Below are 22,490 nucleotides of genomic sequence, written 5' to 3'. Positions count from 1 at the left end.
CAGACTGCTGGCTCAAAATCCACCCACCATTGATAAAAAAAATTAGATACTGCTTTGGAGACTGAGACAGTTAATGACCCGGGCTAATGCCCAAAACTGTGTGTAACCCCCTGGGATTACTGTTGTGCATTACGCTGCAATACATAAAGTGTCCAATAATGGCACACTGAACAAGCAAATGAACTGAGTAGTGACTAAAGTTGAAGAAGGAGAGTTTTGACATGTGCTTGTAGTCATCTTGGTTTTGAATTCAGCAAGAGAGGACAAAGAGGACACAGAGAGGACACAGAGAGGACACAGAGAGGACACAGAGAGGACACAGAGAGGACACAGAGAGGACACAGAGAGGACACAGAGAGGACACAGAGAGGACACAGAGAGGACACAGAGAGGACACAGAGGAAAAGCTTGTCACAGTCTTGGTTCAAGAGTTCTGCAGGAATCTGCTATCAGGTTAAACAAGATCCAATGCTGGTAGAAGGAAAGCCTTTGTGAGCAGTGAAGCTGGACTGAGACGATTTACAGCCTGTGTCAGGGTAAGTCTAAAATCCTTTTTTTTCTGTCTCACTACAGGACACCCTGAACTGATTAAAAAAAAATAAAAAAAAGACCTTGAAACTCTCAAAATGTCTGCAAACAGATCTCAGCCTATTTCAAGTAACACTGTGGAGCAGGACTTTGCATGGGCCCGATATATTCAATGTTCACCAGCACGCTGCTAGGGTGAAGATTAGGGTGGGCCGCAGGTGTGCTGGTGGGTGGGTGGGTGGGTGAGACTGATCTACGCATAGCATTTGTCTAATTTTGTGCTATATTATACCTTACTGTTTACGTTATGTATGGTTGTTTTCCACTGAGAAATACAAAAGTTAATTTCAAGTTAGCTTTGCTGTCAGCCTTAGGCCCTATTCATATGGCTGAATTAGCGCTAGTGGAATTACGCTTGCAAATTAAAGCCCATAGACTTCTATGGGATTCCGCACTCCTATTCAGCCTTCTGAAATTCCGTTTGTAGAATTTCCACACAGATTCCGTTCCACACTGACTTCCGTTCCCATGGTCGGGTCCCAGACCCTCCATCGCTTCCGGACAAGAAACAGGTGGGTGCCGCATGCTATATTGTGGGGGTCCCCAGCGGCGGGACCCCAGCGATCGGGGATAGGATGTCTAGGGGTGGAGTATCCCTTTAAGTGTTAAAACAATCACTTATAAACGAGTCCTTGAGTTGCCCTTTATGTTATTTGAAGTTCTATTCAGCACTATTTATTCTATCAGTTTCTAGAAAACATAAGCAACACTTGCTCCTTTCTCTGATTTGGTCCATGTCACTCCTTTGGATAAACTCAATACAGGCACTAACATAACAGATTAAAAAAATTGTTGTCTCCTAATTTACCCAGACACCTCAAAAGCAAGTATAAAGGGGTACTCCACCCCTAGACATCTTATCCCCAATCCAAAGAATTGTGGGAATCTGGCCGATGGGATCTGAGCCGGCACCTCAGCATTCTGAACATTGGCCCTCATTTACTATTGCAAACCTGACATGTTTAGTCGGGTTGTGCACCAGATTCTGCCGCATTGCGCCAGAAATTCTGTCTGCGCCAGATTTTGCACAAGAATTTGCGCCAGAATTGGAAAAACCCCGACTAACTCTATATTTTGCTAAGAAAAAGGGGGCGTGGCTATCAGGGAAAGGGGGTGTGGTCTCCGAAAAGGGGCGTGTATATTCCAAAATAGCATCTCTTAGGAAACCCTCAAAAAATTTACATCCAACAGAGGTTAAACTAAAAAGGTCTATAATTCCCGGGGTCACCTTTTGATCCCTTCTTAAATATTGGCACCACATTTGCCATGCGCCAGCCCTGGGGAACAGTCCCTGTCACTATAGAGTCCCTGAATATTAAAAATAGGGGTCTGTCTATTACATTACTTAATTCCTTTAGAACACAAGGGTGAATGCAATCTAGACCTGGTGATTTGTCTATTTTGATTTTTTGTATGCGGCACTGTACTTCTTCCTGGGTTAGACAGGTGACCTGTACAGAGAGTTTACCTTATCTTGCTGTATTTCACCTGGCATTTCATTTTCCTCAGTGAATACAGTGGAGAAGAATTTGTTTAATATATTTGCTTTTTCCTGATCCCCGTTTATAATTTCTTCCTCATCATTTTTTAAAGGGCCAACACTTTCATTTTTGACCTTTTGCTATTTATATAGTTAAAGAACATTTTGCGGAGAAAATTCTAAATCTTCATTTTTTTTTTACACTCACATGTTTTTAGAGAGGAGAAAAATCCTCTCTAAATTTGTAACCCAATTTCTCTTGAGTAAGGAAATACCTCATATGTGTATGTCAAGTGTTCGGCGAGCGCAGTAGAGGGCTCAGAAGGGAAGGAGCGACAATGGGATTTTGTAGTGAGTTTTTCTTAAATGTTTTTTTGGGGGCATGTCACATTTAGGAAGCCCCTATGGTGCCAGAACAGCAGAAAACCCCCACATGGCAAACCATTTTGGAAACTACACGCCTCAAGGCACGTAACAAGGGGTCCAGTGAGCCTAAATACCCCACAGGTGTTTGACGACTTTTCGTTAAAGTTGGATGTGTAAATGAAAAAAAAATTTTTTGCACTAAAATGCAGTTTTTTTCCCCAAATTTTACATTTTTACAAGGGGTAATAGGAGAGAATTACCCCCAAAAATTGTAACCCCATTTCTTCTGAGTATGGAAATGCCCCATATGTGGACGTCAAGTGCTCTGCAGGCGAACTACAATGCTCAGAAGAGGAGGAGCGCCATTGAGCTTTTGAAGAGTGAATTTGTTTGGAATGGAAGTCAGGGGCCATGTGCGTTTTCAAAGCCCCTTGTGGTGCCAGAACAGTGGACCCCCCCCCCCCCCCCACATGTGACCCCATTTTGGAAACTACACCCCTCACAGAATCTAATAAGGGGTGCAGTGAGCATTTACACCCCACTGGCATTTGACAGATCTTTGGAACAGTGGGCTGAGCAAATGAAAAATTAAATTTTTCATTTTTACAGACCACTATTCAAAAAATCTGTCAGACACCTGTGGGGCGTAAATGCTCACTGTACCCCTTATTACATAACATGAGGGGTGTAGTTTCCAAAATGGGGTCACATGTACGGGGGTCCATTGTTCTGGCACTATAGGGTCTTTGTAAGCACACGTGGCCTTCAATTCCGGACACATTTTCTCTTCAAAAACCCAATGGCGCTCCTTCTCTTCTGAGCATTGTAGTGCGCCAGCAGAGCACTTTACATCCACATATGGGGTATGTTCTTACTCAGAAGAAATGGGGTTACAAATTTTGGGGGGCTTTTTTCCTATTTTCCCTTGTGAAAATGAAAAATTTAGGGTAACACCAGCATTTTAGTGAAAAAAATTATTTTTCTTCATTTTCCCATCCAACTTTAACAAAAATTTGTCAAACACCTGTGGGATGTTAAGGCTCACTATACCTCCTGTTACGTTCCGTGAGGGGTGTAGTTTCCAAAATTGGGTCACATGTGGGTATTTATTTTTTTGCGTTTATGTTAGAACCGCTGTAAAATTAGCCACCCCTGTGCAAATCACCAATTTAGGCTTCAAATGTACATAGTGCGCTCTCACTCCTGAGCCTTGTGTGCCCGCAGAGCATTTTACGCCCACATATGGGGTATTTCCGTACTCAGGAGAAATTGCGTTACAAATTTTTGGGGGTCTTTATTAGGGATCGACCGATTATCGTTTTGGCCGATAATCACGATTTTGGGCATCATCGGTATCGGTAATTACCTTGCCGATGAGCCGATAATGCCCTGCACCCACCGCACCGCGACTGTCGCCCCGACCCACCACACTGTGACCGCCCAGCCGCGTCGCACCCCCCACCGCACCACACCGCCCAGCCGCGTCGCACCCCCCACCGCACCGCACCGCCTCGGCCCCATTGCCTCCCCCATCCCCGGTTTTATTATTACCTGTTCCCCGGGCCCACGCTACTTCTGGCTCCTGCTGTATCCTGCGTTGCGTTGTGCGCAATGATGAGTGACGTGACGTGCGCGACGTGACGTCACAGTCAGTGCGCACAGTGACCGCTCAGGAGGACGCCACCGGAGCCAGATGTAGAGCGGACCCCGGGCCCAGGTAATTATAAGACCGGGGATGGGGGAGGCAATGGGGCCAGGGCGGTGTGACGCAGCATGGCGGTGGGGGGAGCGGTGCGGGGGTGGCGGTGATAGGACTCAGGACCCCCGGACAGGCAGGGGCAGAGTAGCGGTGGCGGTCTATAGCACTGCAAAAGCCACTGCAGTGCATTGATTTAAAGTGCCCGCTTTAAATCAATGATCTCCAACGGTGTCGTGGGGGGATAAATAGCCGATAACTTATACCGGAATATCGGTATAAGTTATCGGCTATCGGCCCTAACCTCCACCGATTATCGGTATCGTTATCGGCCCTAAAAAAAACAATATCGGTCGATCCCTAGGGTGGACATAGGGGTATTCAACGTCAGTGATTACCAAACAGGGTGCCTCCAGCTGTTGCTAAACTCAGTGGCTGTCAGTGGCTGTCCAGAAATGCTGGAAGTTGTTGTTTTGCAACAGCTGGAGGCTCCGTTTTGGAAACACTGCCGTACGATACGCTTTTCATTTTTATTGGGGGGGGACAGTGTAAGGGGGTTTATATGTAGTGTTTTAACCTTTATTATGTGTTAGTGTAGTGTAGTGAAGTGTTTTTAGGGTACATTCGCACTCGCGGAGGTTTACAGTGAGTTCCCTGCTACGAGTTTGCGCTATGGCGAAAAATTTGCCGCAGCTCATACTTGAAGCAGGAAACTTACTGTAAACCTGCCCGTGTGAATGTACCCTGTACATTCATATGGGGGGCAAACCCCCAGCTGTTTCAAAACTACATCTCCCAGCATGTACTGACAGACCATGCATGCTGGGAGTTATACTTTTGCAACAGCTGGAGGCACACGTTGGAAAACCTTCAGTTAGGTTCTGTTATCTAACTCAGTATTTTCCAACCAGTGTGCCTCCAGCTGTTACAAAACTACAACTCCCAGCATGTACTGATCGCCAAAGGGCATGCTGGGAGATGTAGTTATGCAACAGCTGGAGGGATCGCAACTACAACTCCCAGCATGCTGGGATTTGCAGTTTTGCAACATCTGGAGAGCTACAGTATAGAGACCACTGCAAACTGTGGCCCTCCAGATGTTGCAAAACTACAAATCCCAGCATGCCCAGACAGCAAACAGTTGTGTGGGCATGCTATGAGTTGTAGTTTTGCAAGATCTGGAGGGCTATAGTTTACAGACTACTGTATAGTGGTCTCAAACTGCAGCCCTCCAGCTGTTGCAAAACTACAAATCTCAGCATGCCCAAACAGCTGTCTGGGCATCCTGGGAGTTTTGAAACATCTGGAGTGCTACAGTAATAGAGACCACTGTATAGTGGTCTCGGACTATAGCCCTCCAGATGTTGCTAGGCAACTTACCGGCTTCCGTCGGATCCAGGGAGCCCGCCGATCTCCGACACCGATCGTCGCCCGCAGCCTCGCCGCAGGGTAAGTGGACTCCGGCACCGGTCCCCTTCATTTCCCCGTCCTGCCTGGCCTATTGTGGGTGGGCAGAACGGGGAAAACTAAAGTTACACCCCCCCCCCCCCCCCCCCCCCGATCTGCTATTGGTCATCGCTTCTGACGACCAATAGCAGGGATAGGAGGGGTGGCACCCCTGCCACCTCACTCCTTTCCCTTCAGGGGGATCGTGGGTGTCTTGGACAACCGCGATCCCCCTTATATTCCGGGCCACCGGGTCACCATAGACCCGTAATGACCCGGAATCGCGCAATCACAGCAGCTATCGATCAGCAGTCACCCGCGCAAATGCCCAGGGGGGTTCATCAGACCCCCCCCCCCATATCGATCGGCGCAAATGACCCCCCTGGGCATTTTCGCGGGGTGACTGCTGATCGATATCAGCAGGCGGCAGGGACCGAAATTCCCACGGGCGTATGCGTATGTCCTTGGTCCTTAACTACCAGGGTTCTTAGACGTACGCGTACGTCCATGGTCCTTAACTACCAGGGTGCTTAGACGTATGCGTACGTCCATGGTCCTTAAAGGGGTACTCCGCCTCTGGCATCTTATCCTCTATCCAAAGGATAGGGGATAAGATGTTAGATCACCATGGTCCCGCTGCTGGGGACCCCGGGGATCGCCGCTGCGGCACCCCGCCATCATTATTGCACAGAGAGAGTTCGCTCTGTCCGTAATGACGGGCGATACAGGGGCCGGAGCAGCGTGACGTCATGGCTCCGCCCCTCATGACATCACGGCCCGTCCCCTTAATGCAAGTCTATAGCAGGGGGCGTGACTACCACCTCTCCCCCTCCCATAGACTTGTATTGACGGGGGCAGGCCGTGACGTCACGAGGGGGCGGAGCCATGATGTAACGATGCTCCAGCCCCGGTATTGCCCGTCATTACGTGCAGAGCGATCTCGCTTTGCGCAGTAATGATAGCGGGGTGCTGCAGCAGGGACCCCGGCGATCTGACATCTTATCCCTTATCCTTTGGATAGGGGATAAGATGTCTAGGGGCGGGGTACCCCTTTAAGGGGTTGAGAGGCGATTTTTTTTTTGCAAGCTCATTTTGAAGCTTATTGCTATTCATATTTTAAGCATATTTAATATGCAGTAGCAGTACTTTGCAGTGTTCACACTGATTTCCATGGAAGGATAAGATGATAATAGACACACCAAAAATGCTACTTTTCTTTTACAAAATTCACCAAAACTATGTAAACAATTGTGTGTATCTTCCAAATAAATAAATGAGACATGGTTTGTAAGCGTATCATGTTTAGACCTGGACTAACAATGTGCAGACCACAGTAGCAGATCTGAAAAACAGCGTGTGCCAAAGCTTTATTTTATCAAGGACTAACCCAATCTATATCTGTCATTGTGAGTTATCCATGAGAGAGGTTATTAGTTTGGGTGAGTCAGCTCTCCTATGCCAAATGTTTGGATCAGCCAACTAAAACGTATCAAGGGACTGTACTGTATTTTGCAATGTTAAAGGGTCATTAACCCTAAAGTCTAAATTCTAACCATTTGCTGATCAGAAGCATCTACTGATACCTGTTATCACATATTATATCCACTTTACTTCCCATATTACCAGAGCAGGGACTCTCTAATTATATTTAGGTGGGACAGTACCCAGTACACAATATCTCATAAGCTGGTTTTATTATGCTTCTGCACTTTTATAAACCACTATAAGTAAAAGGTCCCTTTTATAGAAGCCTAATATTCATCTTAAAAGTGTAAACAAACTAATAGGCTCCTGTATTTTTCAGAGTGATTAAGAAACTCTATATTATACACCAAAGAATACAATTTTTACATTTTTTTATCCAGTTTGGAAGGCTGCATTCCCACATTTGCGTTTTTACTGTGTTTCTTTGTTTACATAATAGGAAGCTAAATTGTCTATGTGGGCTCTGCAATGTGCTCAGCATTACCAGGTATGTCAGATTGTTTATGACAAGGAAAGACTGTTGCTAAATAATACTTTGCCAGCTATCACTCAAAGCACAAAGTAAAAAGTAAAAAGTAAAAAAAAAAAAAAAAAAAAACATACCTGTTTTTTTTTTAATGCGTGTTCTCTGCAGTTATCAAATGCAAAAATGAGAACACAGCCTGAGTGTGTTATAGAAAATACACAGACTATTCTAATAATTGTTGCAAGTGTAAGCAATGTTACAAGCCTGTTTGTATTATAACCTCTAGAGAATGCAGAGGCTAAATGTACAGTCACGCTGCCTGTACATAGCAAAACAAGACGTACATTTAAGCCCTACGACTTGTTCGATCTATGCAGTGAGTGCAGGAGAGGTGCTTGCATCAGACCATCCTGTATCAGAAGCCAGGATACGCCACCATTAACCCCCTCAGATGCCGCAATCAATACTGATCACAAGATCTGAAATATACAGTGGCTGTACAGAAACAGATTAGACGACCCATGGTGAAATTGCAGTGGTCAGATTGGTAAAGATGGCCTCCGGAGATCCACTCACCACTGCTTCCAGCTGTCCTCTGGGATCTTCTCCTCTGGTCTGCCTTCTTGCAGACCAAAAAAGTAGATTGCAGATGGCACTGATCAGTGCTTTACCTATGCATAGCACTAAACAGTATTAAAGGGGTAAGCCACTGGAAAACATTTTTTTTTAAATCAACTGGTGAGGGAAAGTTAAACAGATTTGTAAATGAATTCTATTTTAAAATCTTAAACCTTCCAGTACTTAGCTGCTATATTCTCCACAGGAAGTTCTTTTCTTTTTGAATTTCCTTTCTGTCTGACCACAGTACTCTCTGCTGACACCTCTGTCCATTTTAGGAACTGTCCATAGTAGGATAGGTTTTCTATGGGAATTTGCTCCTACTCTGGACAGTTCCTAAAATGGACAGAGGTGTCAGCAGAGAGCACTGTGGTCAGACAGAAAGGAAATTCAAAAATAAAAGAACTTCCTGTGGAGAATATAGCAGCTGAAAAGTACTTAAAGGATTAAGATTTTTAAATAGAAGTCATGTACAAATCTGTTTAACTTTCTGGCACCAGTTGAGGAAAAAAAAAAAAAGGTTTCCAGTGGAGTACCCATTTAACGACAATGGACGTATATTTATGTCTTGCGCCGACTCCCGCGATACCCCGCCTCATATTGCTGTGGTCCTGGCGGCCATCAACGGCCGGGACCCGCGGCTAATACAGGACATCCCCGATCGCGGTGATGCCCTGCATCAACCCTTCAGACGCGGCAATCAAAGCTGACCGCCGCGTCTGAAGCGAAAGTGGAAACTATCCTGGCTGCTCAGTCGGGCTATTCGGGACTGCCATGGTGAAATCCCGCCATCCTGAACGGCTTACAGGACACAGGGAGGAACCCTACCTGCCTCCTCGGTGTCCGATCGGCGAATGACTGCTCCGTTCCTGAGATCCAGGCAGGAGCAGTCAAGCGTTGATAATAGAGATGAGCGAACTTACAGTAAATTTGATTCGTCACGAGCTTCTCGGCTCGGCGGTTGCTGACTTTTCCTGCATAAATTAGTTCAGCTTTCCGGTGCTCCGGTGGGCTGGAAAAGGTGGATACAGTCCTAGGAAAGAGTCTACTAGGACTGTATCCACCTTTTCCAGCCCACGGGAGCACCGGAAAGCTGAACTAATTTATACAGGAAAAGTCATCAACTGCCAAGCTGAGAAGTTCGTGACGAATCGAATTTACTGTAAGTTCGCTCATCTCTAGTTGATAACACTGATCACAGGCATGTTAATACACGTCAGTGATCTGTGTAAAAAGATCAGTGTGTGCAGTGTTACAGGTCCCTATGGGAGCTATAACATTGCAAAAAAAAAAAAAAGTTAAAAAAAGTGTTAATAAAGATCATTTATTCCGAACTACAATGCTCAGAAGAGAAGGAGCGCCATTGGGCTTCTTAAGAGAAAATTTGTCCTGAATTGAACGCCACGTTTGTTTACAAAGCCCCCATAGTGCCAGAACAATGGACCCCCCACATGTGACCCTATTTTGTAAACAACACGCCTCACAGAATTTAATAAGGGGTGCAGTGAGTATTTACCCCCCACTGGCATGTGACAGATCTTTGGAACAGTGGGCTGTGCAAATGAAAAATTTAATTCTTCATTTTCACGGACCACTGTTCCAAAAATCTGTCAGACACCTATGGTGCACAAATGCTCACTGTACCCCTTATTACATTACATGAGGGGTGTAGTTTCCAAAGTGGGGGTCACATGTGGGGGTCAATTGTTCTGGCAATATGGGGGCTTTGTAAACACATGTGGCCTTCAATTCCGGACAAATTTTCTCTCCAAAAGCCCAGTGGCGCTCCTTCTCTTCTGAGCATTGTAGTTCAACCGCAGAGCACTTTACAGCTACACAAGGGGTATATTCTTACTCAGAAGAAATGGGGTTACAAATTTTCGGGGACTTTTTCCCTATTTTCCCTTGTGAAAATGAAAAATTTAGGGTAACACCAGCATTTTAGTGACATTTTTTTTTCTTTTTTTCATTTTTCCATCCAACTTTGAAGAATTTTCATTAAACACCTGCGGGGTGTTAAGGAGCACTTTACCCCTTGTTACATTCCGTGAGGGGTGTAGTTTCCAAAATGGGTTCACATGTGGGTATTTCTTTTTGTGTGTTTATGTCAGAACCGATGTTAAATCAGCCACCCCTGTGCAAATCAGCAATTTAGGCCTCAAATGTACATAGTGCACTCTCACTCCTGAGCCTTGTTGTGCGTCCGCAGTGCATTTTATGCCCACATATGGGGTATTTCCGTACTCAGGAGAAATTGCGTTACAAATTTTGGGGGTCTATTTTTCCTGTTAACGCTTGTAAAAATAAAAAAGTATGGGGCAACACCAGCTTGTTAGTGTAAAAAAAAAATAAAAAATTTTACACTAACAAGCTGGTGTAGCCCCCAACTTTTCCTTTTCGTAAGGGGTAAAAGGAGGAAAAAAAAAATTAAAATTTGTAGTGCAATTTCTCCCGTGTACGAAAATACCCCATATGTGGCTCGAAAATGTTTCCTTGAAATACGACAGGGCTCTGAAGCGAGAGAGCTCCATGGGCATTTGAGGACTAAATTAGGGATTGCATAGGGGTGGACATTGGGAATCACTGGCATAGAATACCCCTAACAGGGTGCCTCCAGCTGTTGCTAAACTCCCAGCATGCCAGGATAGTCAGTGGCTGTCCGAAAACGCTGGGAGTTGTTGTTGTGCAACAGCTGGAGGCTTCGTTTTGGAAACACTGCCATGCAATACGGTTTTCATTTTTATTGGGGGGGGGGGGGGGGGACAGTAAGGGGGTGTATATGTTGTGTTTTACCCTTTTAGTATGTGTTAGTGTAGTGTTTTTAGGGTACATTCGCACTTGCAGGCTATGGTGAGTTTTCTGGTAGGAGTTTGCGCTGTGGCCACAGCTCAAACTTCAAGCTGGAAACTTACTGTAAACTCGCCCGTGTGAATGTACCCTGTACGTTCACATGGGGGGGGGGGGGGGGGGCAAACCTCCAGCAGTTTCAAAACTACAACTCCCAGCATGCACTGACTGACCGTGCATGCTGGGAGTTGTACTTTTGCAACAGCTGGAGGCACGGGTTGGAAAACCTTCAGTTAGGTTCTCTTACGTAACTCAGTATTTTCCAACCACTATGTCTCCAGCTGTTGCAAAACTACAACTTCCAGCATGTACTGATCATTGAAGGGCATGCTGGGAGATGTAGTTATGCAATAGTTGGAGGTGCGCAACTACAAGTCCCAGCATGCCGAGACAGCTGTTTGCTGTTTGAGCATGCTGGGATTTGCAGTTTTGCAACATCTGGAGGCCTACAGTATAGAGTCCACTGCACAGTGATGTCCAAACTGTAGCGCTCCAGATGTTGCAAAACTACAAATCCCAGCATGCACAGACAGCAAACTGCTGTGTGGGCATGCTAGGAGTTGTAGTTTTGCAAGATCTAGAGGGCTACAGTTTGGAGATCACTGTGCAGTGGTCTCTAAATTGTAGACCTCCAGCTGTTGCAAAACTACAACTCCCAGCATGCCCAAACAGCTGTCTGGGCATGCTGGTAGTTGTAGTTTTGCTAAATCTGGAGGGCTATAGTTTAGAGACCACTGTATAGTGGTCTCAGACTGTAGCCCTCCAGATGTTGCTAGGCAACTCACCGGCTTCCGTAGGATCCAGGGAGCCAGCCGCACGACGATCACCGTCGCCTACAGCCTCCGCAGATCGGCAAGTGACCTTTGGCGCCGGTCCCTGTCGAAAGTACGCGATCTGCTATTTGTCGTCGCGTCTATATGACCAATAGCAGGGATAGGAGGGGTGGCACCCCTGCCACCTTATTCCTATCCCTTAAGGGGGATCATCGGTGTCTTGGACAACCGCGATCCCCCTTATATTCCGTGTCACCATAGACACGTAATGACCTGGAATTGCGCAAATCGCAAGTATGAATTCACTTGCGATTTGCCGCGATCGCCAACATGGGAGGGTCTGATGTCCCCCCTGGGGTATGAGGGCTTGTTTTTTGAGCGACCAGTTGTCCTTTGTAATTACATCACTTATTTTACCATAAAATGTATGGCCCACCCAGACAAAAAACTATTTGTGTGGGGAAATTGATAAAACCGCAATTTTGCAAATTTTGGAAGGTTTTATTTTCATGTTGTACACTTTACGGTAAAATAGACCTGTTATTTTTATTCTGTGGGTCAATACGATTAAAATGATACCCATGATTATATACTTTATTATTATACCGCTTTAAAAAAAAAATAAAAATTAGGGAGTTTAAAATCCCTCTATTTTGCTGACCTATAACTTTTACATTTTTCTGAATAAGCGGTGGTATGTCCAGTAAGTGAGAGTAGGCAAGCATTCCTCTCTGCTCTCTCCTGTCTGATAGGACAGGAAAGATCACAGAGGAGTGCTATCAGACAGGAGAGATCACAGAGGAGTGCCATCAGACAGGAGAGAGAGCACAGAGGAGTGCTATCAGACAGGAGAGAGTACAGAGGAGTGCTATCAGACAGGAGAGCACACAGAGGAGTGCTATCAGACAGGAGAGCGCACAGAGGAGTGCTATCAGACAGGAGAGCGCACAGAGGAGTGCTATCAGACAGCAGAGCACACAGAGGAGTGCTATCAGTCAGCAGAGCACGCAGAGGAGTGCAAGCCCACCCTCACTTACTGGACTCTGTCCCTGCCTGTGCTTTAGCTTGGACAAAGCCATGATTTCTATAAAAAGGAAATAACATTTTCTTATGAAGTATATTAGATAGGTTAATGTTTTACCAAGATGTACAACCTATAATTTTTTTTAATCTGACAGTGCCCATTTAAGTGGTTAAGAAATCAGAAAAAGCATTAAAAAAAATTCTATTGTACTGCTATGTGAGAAAAGAACTTTCAAGGACTTGGCTTTTTTTTATTACAAGGTATATAGGTATATAATTTAGATCATGGAGGTCATTTACATAAAATACTTGGGGAGATTTATTAAAACCTGTGTAGAGGTAGAGTGATGCAGTTGCCCAAAGCAACCAATTGCATTACTTATTTTATTGTTAACCCATTAAGGATGCAGGGATTTTTCATTTTTTGCACCTTGGATTTTTCTTCCTCATCTTCTAACAGCCATAGCGCTTTCAATTTTCCATCTACAGAACAATATGAGGACTTCGTACTTTCACACGTCATCTATATTCTGTAGGTCCATAAACTTATAACAATACCCAATTTTTTTAGGTTTTGTTTTATTTCACTACTTTTTGTACTTTAATTTTTGTGTGACCACTTGTACTTTGTAAGGACACCTTTCATGTTAATATAAAATTTACCGCAAAACAAAAAATATATATTTTTCTCTTTTGAGGAGTTTGGTTTTTACGTATTGCACTTTATGATAAAAATTATACTTTCTCTTTATTCTGTAGGTCAATGCGATTAAAACGATACCCAATTTATCAAGTTTTTCTATTATTGTCCTACTTTATCCTGTTTGGGACGGAGGGCGTACCTGTAAGCCCTCTTCCCACTCCCCCGTTTATGATGTGCGCTCAGGAGCTGAGCGCAGGTCATAGTGGGTCGTTCCCGGCGGCTATCTGCTGTTGGGACCAGTGTCTAATGCCGGACATCACTGATCACGGTGATGCTCGGCATTTACCTATTAGACGTTGCGATCAAAGTTGATTGGGGTGTCTAAAACAAAACTAAAATGATCCTGGCAGCTCAGGGGAGCTGATCGGGACCATTGTGGTAAAACCGGAGAGGACGACGGGAGGGTCCTTATCTGCCTTCTCGCCGTCTTATCTATGACTCGATCTGTGTATGCAATCCAAGGATTGCATGTTAAAGTCCCCTATGGGGGACTAATAGTGTACAAAAAAAATTAAAAAGTTAATAAACCCATTCCTTAAAGCGCAACTGTCATGAGGATTAGGGCATATAACCTAACCACAGTGTGTGTATGGTGTGTAAAATATGTCTGCAGCCTTGCTTTTATCCCTCTTATTACGGCTTTTTTTTTTTTAGCTTAAAAAACACTTATATGCAGCCACTGAGTCTGATAGGCATGGCCAGGGGTTAGCTATGCCCCGTACACCAGCGCTGGGACCACTGTGTGATTGACATACAGGTCCCAGCGCATGCGCACCTTTTCTTTCATAAGTAAGCACCAACATATCTTCACTTCAACTGTTTGAGGCCTCTGTGCACCTTCTCTTACTTCTCCCTCTGCGGGAGACACACTGGGCACTTTTGCATTCATTAGAGGCAGAGCGCGCTCACTCTCAGCCTCCATTATCGCTCTGTAAAGACATGTCGGTCAGCCCTTACATATGAAAGATAAGGGGCGCAGTGGTCCCAGCACTGGTGTACAGGGAATACAACCATGCCTATCTGACTGCAACTGCATATAAAAGTCGTAATAAGAGGTATAAGAGCAAGACTGCAGACATATTTTACACACCATACACACACTGTGGTTGGGTTATATGCCCCAAACCTCAAACAAAAGTTCAAAATCACACCCCTTTTCTCATAAAAAAAAAATGTAAACAAAAATAAACAAACATATGTGGTATCGCCGCATGCATAAATATCCGAAATATAAAAATATAATGTTACTTAAACCGCCCTATCAATGGCGTATACGTAAAAAAAAAAAAAAAATTCCAAAGTCCAAAATTTATAAAAAGCGATCAAATAATCCCAATTGTACCAATAAAAACTTCAGATCACGGCACAAAAAATGAGACATCATACAGTATATGGGATACGGAAAAATAAAAAAAAAGTTATTGGGGTAATAGGAGAATTTTAAACATTCTTATTTCGTACAAAATTTTTTTTAAACAAAATATAAGTTGGGTAACATTTTAATCGTATGGACCTTCAGAATAAACACAAGGTGTCATTTTTACCGAAAAGTGCACTGCGTAGAATTGGAAGACCCCAAAAGTTGCAAAATGGTGTTTTTTTATTTTGCCTCACAATTTTTTTTTCTGGTTTCACCATAGATTTGGTGGTGAAATGATTGACGGTATTACAAAGAAAAATTGGTGGCACAAAAAAACAAGCCCTCATAATTAATTTTTTTGCACTGTGATCTGTAGTTTTTACCGGTACTATTTCTGCTTTGATGGGACTTGTGATCGCTTTTTATAAAACATTTTCTGATATATGATGCAATTAAAAATCAGTATTTTTGGTGTTTGGTTTTCTTATGTTTACGCTGTTTACCGTGCGGGATCATAAACATTATATTTCAGTAGTTTGGACATTTACGCATCTGGCGATAGAAAATATGTTAATTTTTTTCCTTTTTTGTTGTCAAATGGCAAAATAAGGGTCATAATATAATTTTAGAGACTTTTTTAAATTTTTATTTTACTCTTTCCAAGTCCCCATAGGGGACTTTTATATGCAATCATCAGATTCCCCTATGGCATAACATTACACAGTGAGATTGGCTATCCACTTATATAGCCTGGCCAAACCAGGATACATCAGTGAATCAGCGATCGGCAGCAAGTAAGGGTTACCACTTAAGATGCCGTTATCGTCATTTATCACGGCATCTGAAGGGTTAAAGGATAGGCAGCAGCGTGATCACCACTGCCTTCCAGAAGCAGTGAATATCTGGCTACTGATGTGCCTTCTTCAAAGCCACTTAAGGTGTTGGGGCGTACAGGTACGCCCTGCATCCTTAAATACCAAGGGTCAAGTGTGTACCTGTATGCCCTGTGTCTTTAGGGGTTAAAATTGTTCTCTTCTAGCCCCTATAAATACTTACATTTTTCTGTATACTGTGGCAGTTTGAGGGCTTATTTTTTGTGCCATGATCTATTGTCTTTATTGACATTTTCATCACTTTTTATTCATTTTTTTCTGGTATATGTATTGACCAAAAACCAGCAATTCTGAACTTCTGGTTACATTTTTACAGTTTAGACATTTGCACATGTGGCATCACCACATATGGTTTATATTTTTACATAATTTAGTTTTTTTGATTTAATTTTCTTATTTGTTGGTACCAAAAAAAAAAAAGGGATGCAGTAGTGATGGAAAAAAATACTTAACAAAATGTATCTTTTTTTATAACAACATTTTTATTAATTTTTAAACAGGGATCAATTTATGTGGGCGGGCAAGGGACTAAAAATGTAAACGACAATAATAAAATGTAGAAAGGGGCCATTTAAATTTTTATTAGGAATGTATTTTACGATTGTGTTTAATAAAGTGTGTGTTTTTTTCTTTTTTTTTTTAGGTAGTAGTACTACTCCCAGCATGGAACACAGTTCCATGATGGGAGTAGTAGTTCCTGTACTAATAGACAGATCGTCCAGGATGTCGTCCATAATATAGCAGAGATGCGGAGCGGCTCTATACAGCACTCGCATCTGTGCACTATACTCCAGGCCGGCCAGTGATGTGAATAGAATTCACATAATTCATTCATATTTTCCGCCCAGAGTGGGGATTGGCCGGATGGTGGCAGCCAATCCCCACTCTCAGCGGGAAATATGAATGAGTGAGTGGCCAGAGTATAGTGCAGAGATGTGGAGGGCAGTAGAAAGCCGCTCCGCATCTCAGGGATGAAGGACGATCGCAGCAGGTGTCAGGAGTGAAACCCGCTGTGATCTTTCCATAAAGGTACTACTGTTCCGAACATGGAGCACAGTTAGCTCCATGCTGGGAGCTGTAGTACCTGCATTAATAGACAGATCGCAGTGAGTGTCACTTCTGACACCCTCTGTGATCCTCCTGTATAATGTATAGATGCAACCGACCGCCCTTCTATGGTCCTCTGCACTGACGTATATATACACACCTATTTGCATATTTCCCACAGAGAGTTGGGTTTGGCTGGAACTAGAGATGAACGAACTTTTGAAAAATTCGAATTGGACGATTCGCCGAAATTTTTGAAAAAATAATTAAAAACATCTATTTCTGGCCTACCTTGTCCTAACACGCATAGGGAGTGTGCTGTGTTAGTGAAATAATAGTGTTATTCAGTATGACATGCAGATTACAGGCATTGCTATTAGAATCAATGCTGTAGAGCATCCATGTGGCAGAAGCGAGACCATATGGTGTAAAAATTGAAGAGAAGAATTTTTTTAATATCATTTTTATTTTATTTAATTTGAATTTATTAAAGTGTTTTAAGTACCTATTCTGGTGAGCATCGAGCTGGCCGTCCTCCACCAGCCGAGATACCACCTGTTCCAGCCCCTGCCTCTCAGAGCGCCCCTCTGACTATGAAAGTTTGAATGTTTCATTTAATCAGTTATGGTTTAGTTATCGCTTCAAGATGTTTCATTGGATTCTTGTAATAATGCCACAGGTAATATGACGTCGATAACCATAGGGACTCATTCTTTTACATCGATTTCTTAACCCCTTAAGGACCCGGGGTTTTTCCATTTTCTTTTTTCCTCCTTACCTTTAAAAAAAATCATATCTCTTTCAATTTTGCACCTAAAAATTCATATGATGGCTTATTTTTTGCGCCACCAATTCTAATTTGTAATAACATCAGTCATTTTACCCAAAAATCTACGGTGAAACTGAAAAAAAAAAAATCATGAGACAAAATTGAAAGAAAAACGCCATTTAGTAAATTGTGGGGGCTTCCGTTTCTACACAGTACATTTTTCTGAAAAAATGACACCTTTGCTTTATTCTGTAGGTCCATACGATTAAAATGATACCCTACTTATGTAGGTTTTATTTTGTCGTACTTCTGGAAAAAATCATAACTAAATTTTTTGCGCGTATGCCATTGACCGTGCGGTTTAACCTCTTAAGGACGCAGGGCGTATGGATACGCCCTGCATTCCGAGTCCTTAAGGACGCAGGGCGTATCCATACGCCCGTGGGAATTCTGGTCCCAACCGCTAGCCGGTTGGGGACCGGAGCCGGATGCCTGCTGAAATTGTTCAGCAGGCATCCCGGCATATCGCCCAGGGGGGTCATTATGCCCCCCCATGTCGGCGATCGCCGCAGATCACTGGACAATTCAGTCCAGCGATCTGCGGCGATTCCGGGTCAATCGGGTCTCCAGTGAACCGGTGACCGGGAATTACTGGCTGATTGGGGCCCTCTCCGACAGCCCAAAACAGCCAGAGCCAGCAGGGGTGAGGTGGCACTGGTGCCACCTCACGATCGCCCCGATTCGTCGGCCGGATTACCGGAAGACCAATCAGGGCGCCTGCTGCGGGTGTAACTCCCGCACCCGCTCCGCCCCTCTTCCGGAGGACGTGAGTGGGTGCAGGCAGAAGACCCCGGGTGCTGGGGACCCCGATCCCCGGCGTCCCTGTTGGGATCAGGGCCCCAGGAGAGACGGCCGTGGCGAGACACTGTCCTGCAACGGAGCAGAAGCAGGAGGTGAGTGACAGCCTCCTGTTGTTGCTTAGCAACAGCTCCCAACATGCAAAAAGGGCATGCTGGGAGCTCTAGTTATGCAGCAGCAGGAGGCAGACCACCACAACTCCCAGCATTCCCTTATGGGCATGCTGGGACTTATGGTTTTGCAACAGCTGGAGGCACATTTTTTCTATGGAAAAGTGTACCTTCAGCTGTTGTATAACTACAAATCCCAGCTTGCACAAACAGCTAAAGTGCATGCTGGGAGTTGTAGTGGTGCATCTGCTGGTTGCATAACAACTCCCAGCATGCCCATTGGCTGTCGGTGACTGCTGAGGGTTGTAGTTTTGCAACAGCTGAAGGCCCACTGGTTGTGAAACTCAGTTTTTTTTTTTACCTAACTCAGTGTTTCACGACCGGTGTGCCTCCAGCTGTTGCAAACTACAACTCCCAGCAGTCACCTTACACCATGCACCGTACATGCTGAGAGTTGTAGTTTTGCAACAGCTGGAGGCACACTGGTTTTGAAACACTGAGTAAGGTCACAAACTCAGTGATAACCAGTGTGCCTACAGCTGTTGCAAAACTAAAACTCTCAGCATGTACATGTCTGTCAGCGCATGCTGGGAGTTGTAGTTTTGCAACAGCTGGATGTCCCCCTCCCCAATGTGAACGTACAGGGTACACTCACATGGGCGGAGGTTTACAGTAATTATCGGGCTGCAAGTTTGAGCTGCGGCAAATTTTCTGCCACAGCTCAAACTGCCAGCGAGAAACTACTGTGAACCCCCGCCCGTGCGACTGTACCCTAAAAACACTACACTACACTAACACAAAATAAAATAAAAAGTAAAAAACACTACATATACACATACCCCTACACAGCCCCCCTCCCCAATAAAAATGAAAAACATCTGGTACACCATGGTTTCCAAAATGGAGCCTCCAGCTGTTGCAAAACAACTATTCCCAGTATTACCAGACAGCCACTGACTGTCCAGGCATGCTGGGAGTTTTACAACAGCTGGAGGCACCCTGTTTGGGAATCACTGGCGTAGAATTCCCCTATGTCCACCCCTATGCAATCCCTAATTTAGGCCTCAAATGCGCATGGCGCTCTCACTTTGGAGCACTTTTGTATTTCAAGGCAACAGTTTAGGGTCACATATGGGGTATCGCCGTACTCGGGAGAAATTGCCTAACAAATTTTTGGGGGGGTTATTTTCTGCTTTTACCCTTTTTAAAAATGTAAAAATTTTGGGAAAAGAAGCATTTTAGGTAAAAAAAAAAAAATTTTTTTTTTTACATATGCAAAAGTCGTGAAACGCCTGTGGGGTATTAAGGTTCACTTAACCCCTTGTTACGTTCCCCGAGGGGTCCAGTTTCCAAAATAGTATGCCATGTGTTGTTTTTTTTGCTGTTCTGGCACCATAGGGGCTTCCCAAATGCGGCATGCCCCCAGAGCAAAATTTGCTTTCAAAAAGCCAAATGTGACTCCTCTTCTGAGACCTGTAGTGCGCCAGCAGAGCACTTTTCACCTCCATATGGGGCGTTTTCTGAATCGGGAGAAATTGGGCTTCAAATTTTGGGGGGTGTTTTCTGCTTTAACCCTTGGGAAACCAAGCATTTTAGGTAAAAAAAATTTTTTATTTTATTTTTTTACAAATGCAATAGTCGTGAATCACCTGTGGGGTATTAAGGTTTACTTTACCCCTTGTTATGTTCCCCGAGGGGTCTAGTTTCCAAAATGGTATGCCATGTGGGTTTTTTTGCTGTTCTGGCACCATAGGGGCTTCCTAAAGGTGACATGCCCCCCAAAAACCATTTGTCGCTCCTTCCCTTCTGAGCCTTCTACTGCGCCCGCCGAACAATTAACAGACATATGAGGTATGTGCTTACTCGAGAGAAATTGGGTTTCAAATACAAGTAAAAATTTTCTCCTTTTTACCCCTTGCAAAAATTCAAAAATTGGGTCTACAAGAACATGCGAGTGTAAAAAATGGAGATTGTGAATTTTCTCCTTTACTTTGCTGCTATTCCTGTGAAACCCCTAAAGGGTTAAAACGCTGACTGAATGTCATTTTGAATACTTTGGGGGGTGCAGTTTTTATAATGGGGTAATTTATGGGGTATTTCTAATATGAAGACCCTTCAAATCCACTTCAAACCTGAACTGGTCCCTGAAAAAGAGAGTCAAAATTTTATGAAAAATTGGAAAATTGTTGCTGAACTTTGAAGCCCTCTGGTGTCTTCCAAAAGTAAAAACACGTCAATTTTATGATTCAAAAATAAAGTAGACATATTGTATATGTGAATTTAAAAAAAAATTTTTGGGAATATCCATTTTCCTTACAAGCAGAGAGCTTCAAAGTTAGAAAAATGCTAAATTTTCAAATTTTTCATCAAATTTGGGGATTTTTCTCAAAAGGATGCAAGTTACCATAAAATTTTACCACTATGTTAAAGTAGAATATGTCACGAAAAAACAAAAACAATCTCGGAATCAGAATGATAACTAAAAGCATTCCAGAGTTATTAATGTTTAAAGTGACAGTGGTCCTTAAGGTGAAAAAGGGCTCAGTCCTTAAGGGGTTAATTAACAATATATTTTTATAAAATCGGACATTTCCGCACACAGCGATACCACATGTTTATTTTTATTTTCACAGTTTTTTTTTTTATGGGAAAAGGGGGGTGATTCAAACTTTTTATTAGGGAAGGGGTTAAATGATCTTTATTAAAACTTAAGCTTTTTTTTTTGCAATGTTATAGCTCCCATAGGGGATTATAACACTGCACACACTGGTCTTTTACATTGATCAGTGGTTTCTCATAAGAAACCACTGATCGATGATTCTGCCGCTTGACTGCTCATGCCTGGATCTCAGGCACTGAGCAGTCTTTCGGAGATGGGACAGCATGGAGGCAGGGCTGTCTTGCAAGCTGTTCGGGATTCTGCAATTTTGCCACGGCGATTACGAACAGCTCCCTGAGCTAACCGGCAGTGATTTAGTTTCACTTTAGGGTTAACTAAAAGGGTTAATAGCGCGCTGTACCGCGATCAATGGCGCACGCTATTAGCCACGGGTCCCGGCCGGGCCTGACCCACTATGACGCGGGGCCACGCGTTATAGAACGGGAGCGGACTCAGGACGTACAGGTATTCCCTGGGTCCTTCACAGGTTAAATATAAAATGTATAATAGATTCCCAAGTTTAATGTCCCAGTGTTTACTTTGAACTAATACTGTATGACCACAAAACCCAATCCAACAAGAAATCACATGGCAGCACAATGACAGAGCCTGGAATTGGCAGCAGCATGAGGAAACCATATAGTGGCAGAACGACCCAGTCTAGAGGTGTCAACAGCCTGACAAGACCATAGGGCCTCACAATAGAGAAGATTAAAGATATTTTTGAAAATTGCAATTGAAGATTTATGGTAGCTAGTGCAACCATAAAATATTTTTTAGGTAATGTCCCAGGCCCAGCAGCATCAGTAAACCATAAACCACCGCCTGGAGCTGGCAGCAGCGTGAGTAGACTATAGAGCTTCACAATCCCTAAAATTAAAAGATGAATTTCAAAATTGAAATAGAAGATTTACAGTAGCTAGTGCTAGACCTGGAGTTGGCTGAAGCATGAGGAGATCATATAGTGGCTGAATGCCAAATCCTGGAGGTGGCAGCAGCAGTAGCATCAGGAGTCCTGAAAGTGACCCAGTGATAGAGTGGTGCGGTGGGTCGCAATAACCTGGTGAAACTGGATGAAAAAAAGGTCTGACGCGGAGGAATGTTTATAACTGGGGAGAAGCGCCTTAAATCTGCTTGGCACTATCCATATTTGTGAAGTGTTGGTGTGGCACCATGGTCAATCTACTCTGATGCATTAGGCATTAGTAGGTGGAAATCCTGGCTGATCCATGCCAGATTCATCTTCACAAAGGTCAGTCTCTCCACATTTTCTGCGGACAGACAAGTTCTCCTTGGGGTGACT

The 22,490-nt window shown here is 43.9% G+C and overlaps 1 protein-coding gene across 4 annotated transcripts in view; it reads right to left on the bottom strand.

The window, feature by feature from the left end:
• The window catches only part of CHST8 (carbohydrate sulfotransferase 8), a 765,708-nt gene that overhangs the window by 684,185 nt on the left and 59,033 nt on the right, over positions 1–22,490 (bottom strand). The gene's annotated exons all lie outside the window — the stretch shown is intronic.

The sequence above is a fragment of the Hyla sarda genome, chromosome 6 (genome assembly GCF_029499605.1).
Source record: "Hyla sarda isolate aHylSar1 chromosome 6, aHylSar1.hap1, whole genome shotgun sequence".
NCBI lineage: Eukaryota > Metazoa > Chordata > Amphibia > Anura > Hylidae > Hyla > Hyla sarda.
This window is presented reverse-complemented; position numbering and strand designations above follow the sequence as displayed.